General features: G+C 44.2%; 1 pseudogene; it reads right to left on the minus strand.

Moving 5' to 3' along the window:
• Window positions 1-4,707: 4,707 nt before the first annotated feature.
• LOC122926847 lies at window positions 4,708-19,184 on the minus strand (annotated as a pseudogene).
• Between the last annotated feature and the right edge of the window lie 366 nt (window positions 19,185-19,550).

Below are 19,550 nucleotides of genomic sequence, written 5' to 3' on the forward strand. Positions count from 1 at the left end.
GATGAACACAACGGTCGTGTGCATGAGGCCTAAATCAGAGTAAAATTGCCATTTAGACACTATCCATTATTGCATGTTGTTGTGGTTGGAAAAGTTGTCACTAGCTACAGATTTGTTTCTTTACTTTTTTAGGCCTCTCTTTACAGACTGAATCCTAGCCATGAACCTCAGTAGTCTCAGAATAAGGACTCATATACACAACTGTATGTACTTTGTGGTCCGCAAAATATACGGATAACATCCGCGTGCATTCCATATTTTAATAGGACAAGTTCTATTTTTTTTGCAGAATGGAAGTAAGGACCTACGGAAATGGAATGCATACGGAGTAACTTCCGTTTTTTGTTTTTTTTGCGGACCCATTAAAATGAATGGTTCCACATACTGAACAATAACGGAACAGACACGGGTAGAAAATACGTTTGTGTGCATGAGCCCTAACTATAAAAGAAATGTGAGGCAAATTAAGAAAATAGCCTAAAAGAAAAAACATTTGCAGCAACCAATCAATGAGTAGGTTATATTTTTCAACTGTAGAACACAAAATAAAAGCTGTGCGATGATTGGTTGCTAAATCTCCCCAATAATGTTTTATTTTACTTTTCTCATTACAGCTTCATTATATCTTAAAGGGGTTGTGTGTGATATTGTAGCTGTTCCCTTGACATCACTGGAATGGAACTGCAATTTCAACTTGTGAATAGGAGTGCCAAGTTTTTCTAGGCCTTTAACAAAAAAATATATATATATCACTTTCGATTTACGATGAAAAAAAGAGGTGCTATAGAATCGCGTCGCGTACATAGAATAGTAAGGGCCCCGTAGCAACCATCAAACTAGTCCTCCCACACAGGACAGAAGGGTTTCCACCTAAACCCCTTTTAATGACCCTTGGGCCATTTTTTACACTGCCTCATATGCTCTTAGTTTTCCTTTAGAGCAGGGGTGTCAAACTCAAATTCATCGGGGGCCGCATCAGCAGTTTGGTCACCGTCAAAGGGCCGGTTGTATCGGACTTATGGGGGATCTGTGGGTACTTACAACTACAAGCGCTCGCCGCTCAGTAGGCAGAAGGCAAGCCGGGAGGACAGGCGCTCGCAGCGTGAGTCATACGTCATGCGCCCACGCCGCCTGCTTCATTCATAAAGTGGGCGGCGCAGGTGCGTGACGTATGACTCACACTGCCAGCGCCCAGCCTGCCTCCTCCCTCCTCCCAGTCTCGGCGAGCGCTTGTAGTTTTATTATCACTTCCTGCAGGGGTGAAGGCTGGCGGCGGGCCACATGACAAGGTCTGGCGGGCCGGATTCGGCCCACGGGCCTTGTGTTTGACACCCGTGCTTTAGAGGGTAGAGTCCTGACCAAGTTTTCACCCACAGTAGAAGAGGGGATGATCCCAACTGGGCCCCACAGCAGTCGCATGGTCTGCCGCTATAGAAGATCAAGCCTGTTTCACCACAGTTAAACATTTATTTTCTTTATTGTAAATTTATCCTGTAGTTGCATAAGGGGCGTAGCGAGGGGATGCAGACGGGGCACATGCTGGGGGCTAGGGAGGGGCGCACCCACCCAGCAGTTCCGTGCTTCACTGTTCCTCTGAGTTCAGACGTTCCCCCCACAGGCCGCACATCGCACTGCTGGTTGTGGGAGTGCAACGGGCGACTCCCCAAGGGCCCCCCTCTATGAATCGCAACCCAGGTGTAGGAATGGTGAGTGGTATAGTGCGGCCTAAAATGTCCCTTTATGTGTGTCACGGTGCTCCTACCCCAGGCTTTGGCTCCAAAGCAATAAATAGGGTGAATAATTGAGGGCTTTGAAAGAAATATTGAGTCCAGACCTTGTATGTAGTTGAACAGCAGCTTTACTTGAATAAACATTCATCAGAAACAATCTTCAAGCTTTATCTTTGTCCCAACAGGCTTTAGCATTAAACTGGCAGGCAAACTCAACTCTGCTATGTTTCTCTCTGGCTCTGCTGTACTGACAGGCTGACTGCATGACTCAGATTCTTCTATCTGCTGCACCTTCTCTCTGTAGTCTGACTCTTAAATTATGCCAGGGAACTATGCTCCTGGCTTCTGAGGCTTTAAGATTTGGCCTCCATGGCCAGCAGAGCTTAGGGTGCTCTGGCTGGCGAGGGGCACGTCCAGCAGAAACGTGCCCTGCACACCTTCCCCAAGCAGTGGGTAACCTAGAACTGACTAGAAACTGGGACCACCCTTCCTGCAGGAAGTGGGGCTTGCCCACTTCTCTCCAGGGGAGGGGTAAGAATGGAATGAAAAGCTCCATTCTACCTAACTGCAGCTCTGCCATATTTTCTGCCACCTGCTGGTGAACCAGGCACATTACATTCATGTAAGTGTGTGTGTGTGTGTGTGTGTGTGTGTCATCATGGATGCAGTTAAGTATTTGTGTTTTGAGGGGGGGGGGGCGGCACAAGGAGGACATAACTGTGAGGGGGCACAAACTGGGCATACGTACTGTGAAGGGCACAAAGGTGTGCATTACTACAATGAGGGGCCACTAGGAGTACTGGGTGGTAGCGGTAAGGGGAAATGCCCTAGATTAACCTATTATATATTGGGATGGCTCGGTCTTACAGGGCCAGCACAGCGCCCCCTCATAGGTATTTACCAGGTACAGTCACCATCCCTTCCTTATGTAATTATTCTTTTTGCTTTATCACCACAGGGACCTTGTTCCGGATCCAGAGGACATCACGCCGACGCGCCAGAGACCCCTTAGATGAGGTAGAACCAGTTGGGTCTTTCGTTTATTGCAACGTGTACCCTATGTGCCTTCACATGCTGCGAATTTTGTTGCAGAATTTTGCACTACCGAAAATCAGTTCCTTTCATTTGAATGGGGCAGCAACACGTGAATTTCTGCAAGTCCCATTCAGGTGAAAGGAACCGATTTTCTGTTGTGGAATATTCTGCAAAATCCGCAGTGTGACTACTCCCTTAGGGCTGTTTCACACGAGCGGATGCCGTGCGTGGCATCCGCTCCGTGAAAGAGTGCCAAAACCCGATGCAGACTGCAGAGGCACGGAGCATTTACATGACTGATAATGCTCCGTGCCTCTGTGATCTCTTTACTACGAAATCAGTGTCAAATCAGCTTTTTCTGGCATTTTTTTATGTGTGCCATAGCCAAATCCCCATGATAAATGTGTTACTTTCTTGACATATAGAATAAAATGATGAATGCCCGTTGAAGTTAAAATATTGATATATTTATTTACAAATGTACAGAGTTTCACAGAAACATCTTCCTTGCAAATACACAAGTCTTGTACATCACATAATGTTTTCCAGTCTGTGCTCTATGAAGCATGTTCAATGTTTCTCTCAGTCTTATTGAACAAAACAAAAAAACAAAACCGAGATAGATATATTTATATATACAAATACCTCCAATGTCGTTATCGGGAATATTACTGAGAGTAACTTTAAACAATGCAAGACCAAACACCCTAAAAGACAGAAATGAGCAAGTCATGACCAGCACACTCCAATAAAAAAAAAAATAATAATCTATGTACGGCAATTATAAAAAAAAAAAAAATATTTTAGTTTTCTAGACAGACAATCTCTTCTGACTTGGAAATATATTCATGTACACTGGGTGCTATTGGCTCTGTTGCTTTGAAAGTAATAAGTGAACATGTAAGAAAACAAATAAAATAAGTGCACAACTGACAAGTAAGAATAACCCCATAAAACTGTGCCAAAGATGCAGACTTTAGATAGTGCCATTGTACAAATGAATGTAGGATAAAGTAGGGCGGTTTAGTACCAACGTTACAATAGTTTTCAGTGTTTGGTTACGAGACTATTTAAAAAAAAAAAAAAAATTTAATATCTAATTTCTATAGTTAGGGGCGCTGTTTCTACAAACTTGTGATGATATACAAGCCCCTCTGTAGCCTTACAGAAAGTAAAACATTAGGACACATTACCGTTTCCACACAATAGGCAGACAAATATACACAAAGGTGTGTGTAGAAGACAATTACCATATAGTTCACAACCTTGTTTTGGTCTCTTTTGAAAAAGAACGGGTTTAAAATTTCACATAATGCTCTTACTTTGAAGTGCATACTTTAAGTCTTCAAAAAAAAAAAAAAAAAATTGTCCAATAATAGTGATGGAAAAAAAATGGTGTCATAGTTTGCAAAAAAAAAATGGCAGCAAAGGGTTTAAATGGTAAAGTAATTTTAAGTTTTTGCATAACTGAGCTGTTCTGCAGCAGCTGCGGCTAACTTTCCTTCTATTAGCCAATAGGGAGACTGTACACCATTTTATACAAGTAGGGATAAAAATAAAAATAAATCCGCTTATTGCCTTATTATTTATAATGTGGGGCGGGGGGGGGGGGAGTAGTTACATTTTCTGTGACCCCCCCCCCCCCCCAAAAAAAAAAAAAAAAACAACACACATAAAAAAAAAAAAAATTGGCAACTAGAACAACTAATCAAATGTGTTCCTTTTACCTTGCACTACTAGACTGAATCTCACTGGCTGCTACTCACACCACAATACTTGTGCCAAATATCAAAGGTTCAGTCAATTAAATGTAAATTGTGCAATATGACATATGCCATTCCGCCTCCTCGTAACAATGGTGGTCTGGTTTAGTTCCTAGAATATAACCCACGTGTTCTTTTATTAATCCAGGCTCATGTCATTAGGTATATGGGACAAAAAAAATCCTAGTATATCCCCCCCCCCCCCCCCCCAATATTGTGCTGGGAACAGTAGTTCAATTTCTATTGATTATGTATTATCCGTCTCAGGTTTGTGGGAATGCAACACTTCTAGGACAACTGCAGGAGTTCTCAGTAGATGTCGGCCATTTTGTGGTCATATCTCAGATACGAGTGTGTCAGAGATTTCACAAACAAAATGGCTGACACCTACAGCCATAGCTTAAATTGTCCCTTAAAATTGTTAATTTGTACATTTTTTTCCTGTTTTGACCAGATTTTTCACAGTCAAGGAGAGGAATTTCCTCGGGACAACATTAGCCTTTAGAAGTTACTGGACATCCAGTCCATGGTGACTGAAAGGATGTCAACTGATGGCAAGTGATGGTCTAGCAGGAAAAGCGTCTGCCGCTACTGAAAAGAAGGATTGGAATTCAGAACGTATTTAACGTCACTATTCCCCTCCCCCCAATCCCCTTTTCTTAACACCTTCTGTGAATGAAATATAATGGACAGAGGTAGATAGATTTCCAGGTGTATGTGTGACATTTATTATGTTTAAAAATTTGGCAGCCTTCTGACCTGTTGTGGGAAAACAGTCTGGTCAGTACCGATACCTCCATCGGGCTTCCGATTCTGCTGAGCTCAGACTGGATCTGTTCCCCGAGTCTCTGTTCAGTTGCATACTGTAAATGGAACATATCCAGTCGGGACGTGAGCAGAAGAGCCTGCAGCCAGTATGAGCACGCAGAGGAGACTGGGGAATCGGTGGCCTAATGGATGGCTAAGTACTGACCTTCCAACAATAGATCAGAAGGTTGACAGACTTGTTTAAAAGCCTGGAGAAACCCTTTAACATGAGGGTGAATTTAGCCTTCTAAGATGATAAACCTCCAAAACATTTACAAAACAAACAAAAAATATTTAAAAAAATAAAAAAATCCGTAAATATAAAACTGACCACCTATGAGGGGAAATAACATTTATTGAAATGTTTTATATTTCTGTACAACAATCCGGCCTGTGTGTGTGTAGGAGCCCCAAAAAACTAAATGTAAAAACAACTTCAACTTCCACCTAAGTCTTTCATACTGAGAACTAGAACTAGAAAAATATTACCGTCAAACTGCAGCATTTAGATAAACGTTAAATTTTTAACAATTTTTTGTTATTATTTTGGTCTCGCAAGGAAAGGGCTAAAAGTTGCTATGTGGACATTTAACCCCAGTGCTGCCAGGTGTTCACGAGAACTCGTCGCAATAAAACAGTTCTTTTCTGTGGCCAGATTTCACGCAGGCAAAGATGGCCAACATAAAAATATTAGTTGCTAGTCTGTCAATGTACGCATCCACGGAAAACAAATGTAGTTTATTGAAACGATACTGGTTTTATATGCGCAGTAGTGCAGCCCTATGTGCTTCTTCCGCTGAGTCCCTGTGCACACAATGGCTGTTCAGCTATTCGTTTTTTGTTTTGTTTTTTCAGTCCAAGAACAGCTTCCTACATCCCATACGTGAGCGGTTTGATCGTCGGATGTCAAATTTGGTGTCTCGGCACTTTTGGCAAACGTAGATTTCTGGAACATTGGACTTGCGGATTTTGGCACAGGACAGGTGAATCCAGGTATTGCATTCATTGCACTCTATCATCGGCCGACCAGCGAATGGCTTCATGCAGAAACAAGTGACAAGATGCCAAGATTCGTCATCTGCAAAAGAGCACAACAGTCAGACATCAAATACATAGAGTTACTTTCTTGGCTGGCTCATAACAGAACAATAGCTTCAAGACGGCAGCTTAGGAAATTGGGAAAGGGCACCAAGACCTCGGCTGCATGAAAACAACTGTGGGATGGCTGTGTCCGTGTTGTGGACTGCAAAACGCGGGCACGGGGCATGTGCACTCTGCATAGTGGTGCGGACCTATTCACTCCAATGGGCCCGTGAACCGCAAGATGCGGCTAAAGACAGGACATATCTTTTGATGCATGGAATGGGAAGGACATGGAAGCCTCTGCTCTGGAAAAAGATAGGATATGTCCGCAGTCAATGGGTCCACACCGCGCTGCGAGGTGTCCATGGTTTGTGGTCTGCAACACAGACACAACCATCACACATTCAGTTGAATGCACCCTCATTATAACGGTCTAAAATAAAAATGCCTTTTGTTGCCCAGCAACCAATCACATTGCATTTTTAATTTTTTAAGAGCACTATAGAAAATTAAAAAAAGTCACGCCGTGATTGGTTGCTGTAGGCAACAAGGCAGTTTATCTTTTAGGCAGTTTCATTAATTCTCCCCTATGGTTTCCTTTATGCCAGTGACACCATGAAGCATGAACATGACATAAACCCCAATCCATCAGTGTAATTAAATTCCATAATCTGAAGAAACTTCCGCCGCCTATGGAGGCGTTGATGATTACTGCATCTTAACTGGGAAGAATAGAAGCAAAAAATAATAAATTTTCTGAATAATAAAGGTTGGCTGATTGGGAGGATAAGCACCCCGCTGTAACAACATGCAGATTCTTATCCAAAATGGGCTCTGTTATAATTAAAGCGACATAAAATGTTGCTGGCCACGAGTGTCATAAGGGATTAGGAAATTCCCGGGGCCTTCATTGGCATGCTGGGTGGTAAAGGACCAAGCAACAGGAGACAAAGACGGTGTTAGGACCTGACAACTGTATAGGCATGTGATGTACTATGCTCTACTATTTGAAAAAAACCTTTTATAAATTCTGGATTATCAGATATTACCGTAGAGGAACAGAATAATTTTACCAGTAGACAGAATAGCACATTTTTAAAGATGGCTACATGGCCTTGCGGCTTTGTCCACTCAAGTGACCCATCGGCCTAAAAATTTGCTCATACTGCCAAAATAATTTCCATTTGAATCAGCATTTGATAATCCATCATTTCTGTTAGCCTAGAACGGAAGACAGCTTTTGTTAACCTGTTTGCCGACTGTTGCTAGAGTAGACAAAATGGCCGCCTGCACTGAGGACAAAGCTTGATGATAAGTAACAGAGTAGCCACAGCCCCTAAACAGTGAAGGTAGACATTTTAATATGCATACACAACGGTCTGGAGAGTCCCGTTTGGCAGGATTTTTACAAAAGTTACCGAAGGCCACAGGACAGGGCCATTTTGTTTGCAGCCACTTTGATGAGAAATATGGGTTAAAAATATTTTCACATCCATCATAGACAGGTAAATAATAATGCCACACTATCAGTTGCCAGACTCTGGCAATCATTTCACCAGCAGTAATGCATTTCTAGGAAAGTTACTCATCTGGCTTGACAAATCCTATGAGCCACACCGGCAAAATAACTTCTTGCAAATCCATGGTGAATTACCAGCTCAAAGCTACCAATTATTAATCCCAAACCTCACAGAACCAGACCAGAGGAAACAAATGTTATGCACATTCTAGCCTACAATGGAAAATGTAGGCTGGTGGTTGCCAGGGGCAACTGCTTGCTACCTTCCACTACCTTTGATACACAAGGGTTGGCTGAATGTGGGCAGCCATTTTGTGGCTGAGGTTATTATGTACATGAGGCGGTAGCTTGATAAATGCCTAGGAATACAGGCAATATCTGACAAGATACACTACAGATTTGATAATCTACCTCTTCATAAAAATTGCACTGGTACCTTACAAAATGTCTGTCGGGCAAATCGAAACCATAGATTTAACATCTGAGTTTAGGCATTCAATACCAGTCACATTTCCTGCTTTTAAGTAACACATCTGCTTACAAACCAAAAGAGAATAATCTGAAAGACACAGCTGTAAGCAGTGGCAGCCATTTTGTGCACTGGACTGATAATATCCATAACATGGCAACCAAAGTGGAATAAATCTATTAATGGAACAGGCCACTAAATTAGGGCTTCGGTATAACACTGAGCAAACAAGTGTAATTATGCCAATTAATGGTGGTTGAGGGTGGTGCAAGATATGTTGTTAGTTAACTGGTAAAGCCAATCCCACCTATGAGCAATCTTACCTGAATCCACCATGATGTCCTCATCATTCCCTGTGCCGTCTTCGTCCCGGAACACCACCTGCTTTCCCTGCCGTATGACCGTTCGCTTGCCCAGGTTCACCTCTGAGTACTCGGTCTTTATTTCCTCTGCGTCGTCAGAGGTCATGGTGATGGAGGCACTGTCCATACTATTATTACAACTCTCAAATACTGGGTCTGGGGTACTCTTGCTTTAGGGCCATTTTTAGGTCCAGTGCATGGTCTAGGACTGGAGCGGGCATGCTCTCTTCCGGCGATGAGTCCTCTGGCTCTATTTTTATGAATGGCTTTCATGTATTCTTCCTCTTTTGCGACTTGTTGCTCCTTTTTCTTCATCTTTTTCTTTTCTTTATTTTGTCCAGTTTCTTCCGGTCCAAGAGGAAGCTGCTGAGCTTGGAGTGCTTCAGCATGGAGGGGTAGGAGCAGTCATGTTTTAGCTCCCCAAAGCTTCTTCGCTTTTTGATCGGCAAAACCCCAGCCGAGGAGACATCATGGAATCTGGAATCCCAGCTATCGCTGTCTACGGTGCTTCCTGTGCTGTTTGGAGGGCTGGAGCCAGCTCTAAGAGGGGACTCCTGAGGAGACTATTTAAAAAAAAAATATTAATATTAAAACTAAATGATCACCCCTTACTCGAGATATCTCAGATACACAAATACACAATCCCCTTTTGTTAACCTCATTTCACATTGACAAACATAATAATAATAACTATTCATAAGAAAATCAATAACTCAGTAAACATTAAAAAATGTCACATATTCTTTACCCTGGAAGGAATTCTATACTGCACTCAATGCCACCACCTGCTGCTGAGTAATGCATGTTGTATGCGTTATCACTTTTTATCATATTGACCAACTGAATATCTTTACAGGATTAGCACTGTGATGTACCCATATATACAAAAATATAACTACTATAATACCACCTCTAGTGTACAAGAATATAACTACTATAATACTACCTTCTAATGTACAAGAATATACTACTATAATACTGTTCTCTATGTACAAGAATATTACTGTAATACCTCTAATGTACAAGAATATACCTACTATGTAAAATAGAACTACTATAACACTGCCCCCTACATACAAAAATATGACTACAGTAACACCGCTATAGACAGGAATATAAATACTATATTACTACTCCCACCATGTACAAGAATACTTATCTATAAAGGTAAGGACATTTCCTGAACATTGCTCTGCAAGTTATTGCTGGGAAAAAAAATATATAATCAAGCAAAATATATAAAGTTGCCTAAAATATTCACCCTGTGAAAGGTTAATCACTATTACCTGCAGTTTGGGTGGCAGCCGCCATTTTGTGGGCTGAACGAAAGCTAAGCTTTCCAGTTTTTGAGGAAATGATCAGTGACTCACAATGCTCATCTCACAACCAGGGAATCACCACTTTGTGATGTCTCTGGTGTTTTGAAAAACCTAGCATATGTACCACCACAAAATGTCTGCCGTCACAGCAAAACGACAGCCAGATTCACCGACTAGCCAGATTATATTTACTGCTATAATAATATACCTAAAAAAATGTCAGCAGAAAAGGAATATTTATAAAAAATTGTGGGGTTTTTCCCCCTCCCATTCCCTCTGTAAACCAGACAGGGTCTCTTTCACCAACACAAACTCACTAACCCTGCCTGCACATTCCCAGAGGGATCCTTCCCACATTCAATGATTACATTCACTTCTACCAATGCAAAGTTTGCCAGAAAAACCAATAAGCCTGTGTAACCGCACATATTTTTTCCTCCTCCTTTATGGCTGCGTGCTTGTTAATTTATGATGCAATTTGAGATGGCTCCACCGGTCTCCTGCAGCCCCTTCACTCAGGAGACCGAGAGATCCGTTCAGCCCGATGAAGAGGTCTTTAAGAGGAGAAAATGGTGCACATGGCATTGTCACAGTTGCTGGGCATATTAGACACACTTATCTTAAGTCTGGGGGCCTTTTACTTCAATAATTTGGAGTCCTTAAAGGGGTTATCCAATTTCTGAAACAGCCCCCCCCCCCCATGTGCCAAGCCCCCTCACCAGCAATATACTTACCCACTCCCGGTCCCCACACCACCGCTTCTCCCTGTACACGGATAAAAAAACATCCGGTGTCAGGGGGAGCAGCCAATGGCAGGTGGGGACGAGCCTCCCTAGCATCGCGGGTGACGTTAGGGAGGCTCGTCCCGTCTGCTCTCCCCCCGACACCGGATGTTTTCATCCGTGTACAGGGAGAAGCAGCAGCAGAGGTGCGGGGACCAGGAGCGGCGCAGTGAGCAGGGTAAGTATATTACCTGTGAGGGGCCCGACACATGGGGAGCCGTTTCAGAAATTGGATAACCCCTTTAAAAAGGGATTATCCAAGTTGTTGTTTTTTGTTTTGTTTTTTACAAATTGGCATGGATAGTGTTACAATAGAAAAATAAATAAAAAGTTACTTATAATCCCCTCAAACCCCCTCTGTTCCAGTGCCACCGATCTTCTCCTCCCTGCCAGGCCTGACTGTAGCAGTGACATGCCCATAGATTACACATGACCACTGCAGCCAATCACTGGCCTCAACAGTATTGTGCTATATACCAGTAAGGCCAGTGATTGGCTGCAGCATTTACAAGTGGTAAACAGCATGGGTTGGAATGAAGGTGGTTCAGGACGGCAAGTTTAATTTTTTTTTCATTATTGTTATGCTGTCAGTGTCAAATAACATGATAAATTATTACGCCCTATCCACTATTTTTTGTCTTAAAGGGGTTGTCTAGAATCAGCAAAAACAAGTTTTGCCTTTTCCCCTCCAAAACAACATCACATCTGTTAAGAGGCTGTGTCTGGAATTGGAGCTAATCGCCCATTTAAGATCACAGACTTCAATGTCATCAGAAGACCGTTCTGACTGAAACTACCGCGTATGATGACTTACCTCTTCTGGGTATGGTATGTATCCTGCATATGCCAGCACAAACGTACAGAACTTATTGAAATCCTCCACAGTCCTCCTCCGTCTGTAGTTTGGTGTTCCATCCTAAAATATAATAAAAATAATCTTGTGTAAGAACCAAGTTTCATCCATATGTCTTAAACCTCATGCAGACGTCCGTGGAACACGGTCCGTGAGATACCGGACTGGCATTGCAGGAGCGCACTGGGTCATTGGTTGCTATGACGCCGTGCGCTTTGTGCCGCAGCAGTACAGTAACACACTCGTATGATCTATACAAGTGTATTACTGTACAGCAGCGGCGGCACGAAGCGCACGGCGACATAGCAAACAATGACGCAGTTTGCCAGTCCGGTATCCCACAGACTGTGTCCCACTGACATCTGCATGAGGCTTTGGCCAATGTTAAAGGGGTTTTCTGGGAGTTAAAGGAGTATTCTGGTTGTAATAAGTTATCCCCAAATGTTTGCCTATTTCCACCAGTCCTACAGAGAGGAGCAGAGCGACAGTGCATCTACTGGACCTGCTGACCCATCCAAATCCTGGCACCCCTGTCAGCTGTAGGGAGCCCAGGCACGCCTCCTTACACAAAATGTCCACCCACCCCTCCTACATTACATTCAAGCCATAACTCTGCCCCCCTTTTCCCTGCTCCCAGCATGAGGGCATGCCTGGGCTCCTTCTTGCAAGAGTGCCGCCACTCTGGGCACCTTACTGGCTTATTTGCATACCAAATAAACTGGATTTTCAGAAGATAGAAAACATCCCATGATGCAAAAAAAATTAAAAATTAAATAAGACAATAATATCCCACAACCACAGTTAATCTTTCTGCAAGTGGACATGACACAAAACTTCATGTGGCCCCTGGATTAAACAAGGTTGAGCACTTTTGCTGAAGCTCACAGATACATTGATGCAATACCAGGAGAAACCTCATGGTGGAGCTGAGCCTCACAGCCAAAGAGATGGAATACCAGGAGAAACCTCATGGTGGAGCTGAGCCTCACATGCATACAGAAGCAATACCAGAAGAAACCTCATGGTGGAGCTGAGCCTCACATGCATACAGAAGCAATACCAGAAGAAACCTCATGGTGGAGCTGAGCCTCACATGCATACAGAAGCAATACTAGAAGGAACCTTCATGGTGGAGCTGAGCCTCACAGCCATACAGAAGCAATACCAGAAGGAACCTTCATGGTGGAGCTGAGCCTCACAGCCATACAGAAGCAATACCAGAAGAAACCTCATGGTGGAGCTGAGCCTCACATCCATACAGAAGCAATACCAGAAGGAACCTTCATGGTGGAGCTGAGCCTCACATCCATACAGAAGCAATACCAGGAGAAACCTCATGGTGGAACTAAATATCACAGATATATAGATGCAATACCAGAAGAAACCTCATGGAGGAGTTGAACCAAAATGCAATACCAGGAGAAACCTCATGGTGGAGCTAAATCTCACATCCATATAGAAGCAATACCAGGAGAAACCTCATGGTGGAGCTAAACCACACAGTCATATGTAAGCTATACCAGGAGAAATGTCTTGAAGGAGCTACTATTCATAAACATCCGAATGAAGACTGCAGCAAGTATTTCTGGTATTACTTATGCACAGTACACAAACACATACCCATCGTATGAACTAAGTTTTATAAAAGCACAGACCATTAATAATGGCAATAATATGTTCATAGGATAACATGTAATCAAGTCCTGTCACCTCAAACACAGGCAAAGCGTGCCAAACTCATGTGTTCACATACTACAGAGTCCGCACCCTTATTAACATACACATTCAATAACAGCAGTGAACACACAGCTAATAAAACCAAATCGCAAGCTCCACTTATGAAAGCCCAGCACAGATCAGTGGGCCCCCTAGTGGACATGGGCAGTACTGCAGCACAAGGAAAGTGCTGAATCTGCAAGCCGGCCCACAATTAACCCTTTGTGACAGCACTCGCACCTGTCCACAACCTGCACACAAATATATCACAGTCAGGCAAGGCAATGCTATAATACGAGGTCTTGACAGAAGACGACTCATTCTAGTATATCAGTGTCTGCGAAAGCTGGGTGATGGCCCAATGTGTCCACCATTATGGATTATCGGTGATAAAAATTTATCGCCCATCGATCCCAGGCTCCCCGACAACAGATATCCTTAAGTGTGGGCCTTTATACCCTAACTTCCAGCATCTCTCATACAAGCTTCTGGAAAAGCTTGGTAGTTGCATTTGAAGCTGCTGTGATGGTGGCCATAATGGTTCCCACCCAGCTTTCCCAGATACAGACACGATGATGACACCATTTTTAGCAACTTGACACTAAAGGAGCCCTTTTTATGGTGTAAATGAGCTAATAATGAAAAGCTGTGGGGTTATTTAAAGGGGCCCAGCACTTAGAGAGTGAGGCAAGGACTACAACATCCAAAATGCTGTCCCAAACTGGCATCAGGCTTCAGCAAAATGGTGCCAGGAACAACCACCCTCTAATAGAATAATGCCGTCAGGGCCGGTGCTACCATAAGGCAGACCAAGCGGCCGCCTTAGGGCGCACCCTGGGGGAGGGCGGAAAAATGTGACATTGAGGGGGAGAAATGTGACATGGGGGTCTGATGGCTGACATTGGGGGCTGATGGCTGGGGGATGATGTCTGACATGGGGTTCTGATCTGAGGTCTGATTAACACTGGGGGTCTGATTGGGGCTGTGAGCTAAGGGTCTGATTAACATTGGGGGTCTGATTGCTGGTCTGACCTGAGGTGTAATGGAAATATTTTTTTCTTATTATCCTCCTCTAAAACCTAGGTGTTTCTTAGAGGGTGAAAAATATGGTCCTTAAACCAGCCATTGTCTGAAGCAGAGAGAAGATACCAGGACCACAGAGAGGAGAAGCGTGGGGGGGGGGGGGGGGGCGCCAAAATGTAGCTTCGCTTGTGTTGGCAAAAATCCTTGCACCGGCCCTGAATGCCGTCCATATATAAACTACAGAGGGCGGCGAGATTCTTGATAGGTGATCTCCATGAGAATCTTCCCTGCAGATCCCAACAGGATCCGAGAGCAATGGCCGGGGACAACAAGACGCTGAGGGGAAGGAGAAGACGATGTCCTCCTGGACTGTGTCTATATAGAAGGGTTACAGGACCAGCGGCTGATGGCTGCCACATATAGGGTGTGAGCCTTCTGGACACAGACACTGGAGAGTGGTCATGGGGTCAGGGTCACCCCACTGAGGAACACGACCACTAGACTCAGTCTAAAATGGCTGATAACAGGGATCAATACCTCAAATTCTACAGCACGTATTAGACATTGAGGCGTGCAGTAGATCGAACTGTCCTATATTGTCCCCTCCAATATGACCTACAGAGATCAATCAGACTGTGCAGTTCCAGACCCCACTGCCCTCCTTACAGGGTGGGTATCTATTGGTCCTCAGTCCGTAACTGGGTGTGCAGAGACTTGGTGGAGGTCTTCAAGGATGGCACCATTGTGAGATACCATACAATAAGAGCTGGCCGACCTCAATGGGTTAAATAATGTTAGGGAGGTTACACACATGTAGACAGCATATATAGAAACATACACATACGTACATATCTACACAGAGCAAATACATATACACATGAATACAGAACAGAAATACACAGCTATATATATATATATATATATATATATATATATATATATATATATATTATATATACACACACACACAATATTTATACAGACACATACAGCACATATACACATACGTATATAGACATCACATACATACCTATACAGCACATATATACGTATACAGAATACATATACAGCACTGACACATATATATACGGAACACATGCATATACAGCACATACATACCTATACAGCACTGACACATATACAGAATAGAAATCATATATATATATAGAACACATGCATATACAGCTACAGTATTGAGACACACGTATGCAGAACAGATACATACACAGCACATATATACACCTATACAGAATATACAACCCTGACACACACATATAAATGTATGCAGAACACATACATATACAGCGCACATATACCTATACAGAATACATATACAGCACTGAGACACATACACACACATATATATATATATCACATGTATGCAGAACACATACACAGCACATATATACTCTCCATACACACACACATATATATACAGCACTGACACACACACACACATATAACATGCATGCAGAACACATACACAGCACATATATACTCTCCATACACACACACACATATATACACAGCACTGACACACACACATAACATTCATGCAGAACACATACACAGCACATATATACTCTCCATACACATACGTATAAAGCACATATAACGATGCACAGTTTAGGAGCTATCGCCTATATACTAGTACACCTGTCATCCTGGAACATAAAGTATATCCCCACTGTGGAGCCCCCTTATGCTGTCCAGACGGTGGCGGAGACCTCGCAGACCGGGATTCCTTTGCGATCAGCACCATCTGGACAGCACGTCTGCTCCACATAGCACGGGCAAGACTTGTACATGTAGTGCAGCGATATAGGGATTGTCTGCGATCACGACTCATCGGACCGCCACATAGCAGTCGAGTGCCATTAGAGGAGACAATAAGGGTACGTTGTCACAATAAGAGACAGTAAACGTCCTGACCTTGACTACAGCAGCCCAGTGATCAATACAACTGGGGCATCAGCATTGCCGAACATTCTAATACCCCCAGCCCCACCACCCTAAACATATGTAGAGGACTAAGGATGGCTAAACTGTGATTAATGAGTAGAATGCGAGCCTATGGATATATAACAGACAAGATCAGACCAGTCACTTAAGCTTTCCACTGCCAGACTAAACTGCCATCAAAGGGGTCCTGGTCAGAGGGAGGGGGGGCGACATATTAAAAGCTCAGTTGCTTGGAGGGGGGGGGACATATTAAAAGCTCAGTTGCTTGGGGGGGTGGGGGGGTATATGGCTAACAGTAGCACTGCAGCCTTAAGGGACATCCCTAGTGACACTGTATAGGAGGGGACTGAAGGAGAGCCCAAGGGAGGAGCGTGGCTGTGACTGACAGTTAACCCTTAAAGCCCCTTTGGTCTTGAAGCAAATGCTGAGACAAGGCAGTGAGATATCCAGGAGATCTGAACTGACTGGGCAGAAACAAACCCCAGTGTAAATTCACGGAGAGGAGCACTGGGTTTCCCTCTGAAGAACCCAGGAGCTACAATGTAACAATAAACATTTAGATACATTGTAACAACCAGAGCACTATGTAACAAATCACAGGTGACAGGGTTCTATAGAGCTCAGTCTCTAGCACAACCCTCAAACTCTATTACACCCCAGACTATAAGCATCCAAATTCTAGAGGGGGCTTCTTATTAACACCCCCCTGTAGACTGGGATCCTCAGGGATACAATGTAACCAGCAACTCCTCCTCTTGGCTCCTGTCCAGACACACAATAACCATTTTAATGTTTGATTGTTGCTAAAATGAGGCTAGAACAGGGGCAGAAGTGGCTTTCTAGGACTGACCCTTGTCTAATAAAAGAGTGAGGGGCTCTACAAGGACTGGCCAGGCTGATTAAGATTTAAAGAAAATGGTCACAGCAGGAGCTTCCCCCTCCCCCACTAACACATTGTGGGTCTCTCTATATCACATATAAATGTACAATACACTGTATTGATAGACATCTAATGGCTAAATCTTATAAAGTCAAGTCAGAAGAGGGGGGGGGGGGGTAAATGAGGAAGGACCCCCACCACTTCCTGCATATACACCGACTCCCCTGCTTTGTGACCCAAGGGGAAAGAGGGGGGGGGATGGGGCACCACTATCAGAAGTCAGCACCCCAAAAGGACAAGGACCCCTCAACCCCCTTCATACTGAGCCACACACAAAGCAGATAAGGAATACTAGAGGGAGTGGGTGTAGTCTAGATTATCCGGCTCCCCTGATCTCCTGCATTTCTCTATAACCAGGGGCTCATAGGAACCTCTCCAGGGGGGCATTTTGCACTTCAATATGGGGGTTCATACTTTTAAAATACCGAATTTAAAGTCAATCAAACCACCCATCCCCCTTCAGCCACACTCTGGAGTGACATCTTGATCTTACACTAAACAAGTGGGGTGCAATAGGTTTCCCCTCATCAGCACCCACCTCTCCAGCACCCACCCATTGCCCCTGTGGAGTTATACCAGAGATCAGTCGACATGATCATGGAGGACTACATGGGTGGCAGGCTGGCAGCTGCTTGCACAGTGCAGGACTTTACTGTCTGGGTTGGAAAAGATTAAAATAAAGTCAAGCAAAAACTGTAAAAACGAGCTTGGGGGGGCAGGGAAGGGTCCCACATAACAGTCCACTGCCCAGTCCTGACCACAGAACTGGGGTGATCGCCTATGTGGAGAGAGCTGCTTCACCACCACTACCCCCTCCCCCCAGTCTGCCACCAGGTCCACAATATCTCACACACCCTCACTCTATTCTAATCAATCGACTACATCAAGGGGGTACTAACCTGCCAGATACCCCCCTAGCCCCCCAAAATGTGAGCTTGGTCACGCCTCACAGTCCTGACTGTGGAGTGCATTCAAGATGGTGATTTTCTGGGGATCACACTGCCAGGCTTAGATACCTGGAGAGCACAATCCATCCCACAGACGACAAAGACACCTACAAATGGACTACAGGGGAAGAGGGGGCTGCCAGGGGCTAGTCAAGGGGCACAGGCAGGCACATGGGGGGTCCCTTCTGAGGGGCCACAGAAACACTTTTTTTGTTGCAAGGACAAGATGGCGTAAGTTGTAACGAGAGATGGGTCAGGGAGTAATAGGGCTGATCTGGTTAGACAGCACAGCAATCGGGTGCACAAGTACAGATCCATACATTGCTATGGGTGGGGGAGGGTGCAGTGGGGTACACACTCACACAAGGGGGGCTGTGGACTCACACAAGGGGGGACTGCACCGATGCCTGCATAGCCAAAACAGAAATAAAATCAACTTACCTCTGAATCAAAAGTTGAGGTTGATGCAGTATCCATGAGTGGGGGGCTGTGGGGGGCAAAGGAACCAGGAGAGGCAGTCCAGGGGGGAGAGGGGTGATCTACAAAAGGTAGGTGATCCAGGGAATGCGTTGGTCAAGGTGGAAGGGATGGGAGGGGGGATTCACCCCTTCAATCTGTCGGTGGTCTTCCTGCAAAAGTTGGGGTGCAATCCTAGGGAGGGTCAGGTGTCCTGCCCAGGCACATCCAAGCTCTCTCCAAACCGTCCTCAGGGCTGAGTCAGATCATATCTTCACACCGAGCCAGCGACATCTAACCAAAGAGGCAAAACCGCCCCCCACACCGAATCCCAAACTGCCTGCCACCCCCCAAAAAAAGAAGCTCGCACTGTGCAACAGCCCCCGCCAACTCCTCCAGCTTTCAATGGATATCTCGTTTTCTTTGCTCTCTTCTCACCCTCCTAGCCTCTTCTGATGTCACTGACAATTTGCTTTTGTTAATCTCTCCTCCTTGGTAGGATTGGTCAGTCTCTGGAGGAAATCTCCCACAGCGCAGAGGACGCCGGGATATGTAGTTTCTTCCTTTCTCAGCTGGCAGAGGGTAGGTATTTTTTTTCATTTTTTTTTTCAATAAGCTTTATTGGCAACGGACAAAAGTTGCTAAGGTTGTTTTAAAAGTGCGTTATCGGCGTAGGATATATCGCATACCGTTTTTTTTTTTTTTTTTTTTTTAAATCTAACTTTATTGAAAATTTGCTGTTTGCTCTATTAGAGTCGCAGGAGCATGGTGGGCGTGGAGGAGC

This window comes from Bufo gargarizans, chromosome 2 (genome assembly GCF_014858855.1).
Source record: "Bufo gargarizans isolate SCDJY-AF-19 chromosome 2, ASM1485885v1, whole genome shotgun sequence".
Classification (NCBI taxonomy): domain Eukaryota; kingdom Metazoa; phylum Chordata; class Amphibia; order Anura; family Bufonidae; genus Bufo; species Bufo gargarizans.